Genomic DNA, 4973 nt, shown 5'->3' on the forward strand with positions numbered 1-4973 from the left:
TTTCACAGAGGTCTAGTGAAGTGATCTACATATTTATACTGTTAATAATGAAGTTAATGTTAATACTAGGCACTGAAAGTGATGTTAAATCTAGTGCTCATGCTTTTCACTTTAGTAGGCCTTGATCCAAATCCTGGTATAAGTTATCAATGAAATCAGTTTCATGGCATCATAGAAATTACAGCTGGAAAAGACCTATTTTGTTACACCCGGCTCACACTCTACTTCCTTCAGAAAGTTCAAGATGGTTCCTAACAACTGTATACTCTAGGCTTTCTGAACTTGAAGAGTAGGATCAGGAATTTAGGTCAGGAAAGAGGTATATTGGCAGAGCTGCATAGAGACGCAACCCAAGATTGGGATTGCGGTGGACCCTCTGGGATCCTGGTCCTGCTGCCAGAAGGGTCTTGGCTATAGTAGTGAGAGGCTGTGCTGTAGTTTATAGCTGAAGGATGAAGCTGAGGGTGAGGGAAGGATGGGTTAGGAGGGGAGGATGGGTTACCTCACTTAGCAGGACAATCAAGCACTTGTACGTAGGAATGATCAAGAGACCATTTGTGGAAGCGGTGAGGACGAATGTGGCCTGGGTCAGTGTTAAAAATAGTTTTTACAGATATACTGGGAAGAACAACAAGGAGTACAGGGGAACTTTGTAGACTAACAAATTTATTAGGACATAAGCTTTACTGAAATACAGCTCACTTCCTCAGATGCTTGAAGTGAAAGAAAGGCAGGAATACAGAGATTGGAGTGAAACATCAGTGCTAATTAAATCAGGGTAGATATTGCTCACCTCCAACAGTGATGAGAAGGTGAGAGTACCTGAAGAGGAAATTACTTATTGTAATTGAGAGAGCCATTCCATGAGTCTATTCAGACAGCTTCTGAGGGAATCAAATTTACATATGAATTCCAGCTCAGCGTTGCAGTCTGTTTTTTTAAGTTTTTTCATCTAGGAATGGCAACTTTCAAGTCAGTAACTGTGTGGCAAGAGAGGTTAAAGTGCTTCCCTACTGGTTTTTGAATGTTACCATTCTTGATGTCTGATTTGTATCCATTTTTTATTGAGGTAGTCTGGTTTGTCCAATGTACATGGCAGATGGGCATTGCTGGCACATGATGGCATATATCTCCTTACCATTGGTCCAGATAATGAAGATGTCATCAGTGTAGTGCTAGGAGGAGAGGGGCACTTGCAGGTGAGAGCTGAGGAAGTGTTGTTCTAAGTCAGCCATAAAAATGTTGGCTCACTGTGGGGCCATGTGGGTACCCAGAACAGTGCCACTGACTTAAAGGTATATAAATCATCCCCAATTCTGAAATTCTTATGGTAAGAATAAAGTCACAAAGGTCAGCAACCAGCTGTGCCATGACATCATCAGGGATATAGATTCTGACAACTTGTAGTCATCAATCTTTATGTGGAATGTTAGTATAGAGAGCTTCTACATTCAAAGTGGCCACGATGGTGTTTTCAGGAAGATCACTAATGGACTGGGAAGAGGAATTTGTCTTGCAGAAGGAAGACAAAGGAAGAATCCAGGATGAGAGGTGGTATGGTGCTCGTGGATCCAGGGCCCTGTTTAGTTTTAATCTGCTCCTGACTGAAAGAGTAGGATGAAAGGAGGAGCTGCAGGCCAATACTGGGGTTCATTGGCAGAGCTAAGGAATGAGGCTGGAAATGATCCTGGCATCTGTTTACATTCTGTCTGGCTCTAAGCACTCACTTTCAAGAACACCATACCACACATTTTTAAAGAAAGAACATTCCAGATCCTTTGGACAGCTAATTGCTCTGTTGTCTATCACTTGCCTGCATGTCTGCAGCACTTAGGAACCAGATGCCTACATTGGGTCCTGGCACACATGTTTAATGAACTGCTCCATAGCTGAGCAGCTGTTGAGGGTCATAAAATTCCACATAACATGACACTGGTGCTCTTAAAACTGGTTTAGCAATGATCTTCTGGAGCAAACTCTGGCTGCCTCTGGTGTCCATAAAACATCAGGCCCCTCTCGTATATTAAAGCTATTGCTCAGCAGGCATCACAGAAAACAGATCCCAAAATGTCACTTTGGATTGGTACAGAGAATAGGAGGGGAGTAAATTAATTCATCTAGTTTGTCTGCTGTCCTCAAACATTCCTTTGGAAACCTGAAACACAAGCAAACCAAACCCATGCATTTGGGGATGCTTCAGTAGTCTCAGCAGCTTACCCAGGAACTGGGAGCAGTCAAATTGGACAGAAAGCAACATAGTCTGATTTGTTTTTCTGTTGTTGGCAGCTTGGACCTCAATAAATCCAGCTTGGTAGTGTCCTACACTGGCCATGTCAAAGGAAACTATTAGGTGTGTGCTCTACAAAGGGAATGAATACAGCAATTAAAGGGTTATCAATTTTGGTGATTAGCCCTCTTATGGGCCAAAATAATAGTTACACTTGAGATGAATTTGGCCCAATAGGGGTCTCTTCCTAATTGGCAAGCATTGGCTCCAGAATGCTCAGTTATAATATGTTTTATAGCTAAAATTCTAACCTGCACCCATGTAAGGGTACGTCTACACAGCAACATTATTTTGAAATAATTTAGTCCGTGTCTACACAGCTGGCAGTTATTTTGAAATAATGTTGAAATACTGTCAAGCTGAGGGACTTCTTACTCCGACTCCTGTAACCCTCATTGTACGAGGAGTAAGGGAAGTCGGAGGAAGAATGCTCTATTTCAAAATAAGTTCTATGTAGATGCTCCCAATATCAAAATAAGCTATTTTTAAATAAGCTACACAATTGATGTAACACAATTTGCGAATCTTATTTTTAGTTAAGCCCTGCTGTGTAGATGCACCCTTATAGGCCACATCCTGCTAACTGCTAAAACAGTTCTTCCTTTGGCTCATGTCATAGTGCTTTTGTAGAAATAAGAGCTCTCAGTTCTTTCCCTGGTATCACTATGAAATTCTGAGACACCATGGTGGTCATCACACTGGTGAAGCACTAGGCCCTGGTCTAAAATAACTCCCCTTATTTCAAAACAACAAGAGGAGCATCAACACTACCAAGCCTGTTATTTCGAAATAAGAGGCTGGTTTCCACAAGGAATAGTACTTATTTCAAAATAGTTATTTTAAAATAGTGTGAATGTTCCATTGCTGCTATTTCGAAATAACTACTTCCCAGAGTCATTCAAAGTAATTACTTCCCAGTGTTTTCTGGGGCTCTAAGTCTTTTCCTGCCTTGAGGGCGGGGGGCTGGACTCGATGACCTCTTGAGGTCCCTTCCAGTCCTATGATTCTATGATTCTATGAGGTAGAGTGTCTACATTAGGGAGCCTGCCTCAGACTAATTTCAAGGATTCCCTGTAGTGTGGACACACCATTTTGAAATAGTTATTTTGGGAATTATTATTTCAAAATAAATTATTTTGAAATTATTTCCTAGTGTAGACAGGCCCTAGCTAGTCACAGATTTTCTACAATATTGAATCAGCTTCCATCTGTGCTATATAATTACTGCAGTCAAGAAAGGCTTATTGGACTAACAGGTGCTTACATTTTCCCAGCTCAGTCCTAAAGAAAAATTAGTTTGCTTTGCTTTGCGTGGTTTTATTAGTTTTGCTGTACTGATTTATCGATGTAGCTATCCAGTCTAATCTTCCTTAGCCTCTGTCCCCTTTCACCAAAGTGTGCTTGTGTAAAATGGAATCTAAGGGGAAAAATGGATCATAGTGTCACAGACTTCTGACCAGAGATAACTCCACAACATAAGATTTGCTGTTTTCCGGAGTGGTGGTTGTTCTAATCCAACTAATTTGATTTGTTTTCTAAAACCTGAGGCTTTTATCAATCCTTAATTGTACTACATAAACCCAGTGTTCAATTCCAGTAGGGATCAAATGAATCCCATCAGATTAAGAGGCTTCAGCATAAACACCCTTTCTGGGGCTTCTTTCAGGATTCAGAGAGACAGACAAAGCTCTATCATTAGCCAAGCAGACAGTTTCCAAGATTTCTCTACCCTGAACCTTCTAACCACTGTTTTCTTTGCACTTCGATACAGATATCCACACAGGCCTTTTATTCTATTATGATGTTAATATGTGCTCTCACAGACACTAAAGACGGACAGCTACAGAAGGATTTTGTAAAGTTCCTTCCTTGGAATTACAGAAATTAGAGCTGTAAAAGATCATTGGGTTAACCAGCCTATGCAAGGCTATTCCCTACAGCATCTTTTATAGTGTTTATAGGCATTTTTCTTTCATTCTAGCTGTCACTTTTCACAAGACATTTCTTCCTTTCCTCCAATTCCTATAAAACTAGAGGTTTTGGTTGAAAAATTAAACAAAGTTTTAGTTTTTGAAAAATTGATTTTGTTTAAAAAATGAGGTTTTGGTTAAAATGTTGCTTTTGGTAAAGTATAACACAAATATATAATAATAACTAGAGCACAAGTTTTTCACCTTTAAAAAAATCTTTGCAAGAGGAAAAATGCTAGAGAATTAAATTTCACTGGTACTCTTCTGTTGCTGTCCACAACTATAAGATGAACAGTACACATCATATTTTGGCACTCTTCTCAGATATAATATGTTTAATATTTGTCTTGGAGGTCTTCGCACTTCAATTTCCCTACCTATAAAATGGGGATAATAATGTTCACCTGCCAGCTGCCATTTTAACGTGAGCATGTAATGATAGGGGATTTTCCTCTCTAATTCCCCTATCTCTACCCCAGTGGTCAGAACTGTTGTCATTTTAGTTATTTTCCAACCCCACCCCATATATTTGAACACTCCCTCTAAATTCAATTCCTGGGGGGAAACACTGCGGAGGCTACATAGGGACAAAGTGTTAAATCACTATTTTATGTTAAACATTTGCCAATATTTAGGAGCACATGACTGTACTGTCTGTTACCTAAGAGCGCTGAAAAATAGCCTTAAATCCCTTACAATGAATACATTTAATTCAG

This window comes from Pelodiscus sinensis, chromosome 13, assembly GCF_049634645.1.
Source record: "Pelodiscus sinensis isolate JC-2024 chromosome 13, ASM4963464v1, whole genome shotgun sequence".
Taxonomy (NCBI): Eukaryota; Metazoa; Chordata; order Testudines; family Trionychidae; genus Pelodiscus; species Pelodiscus sinensis.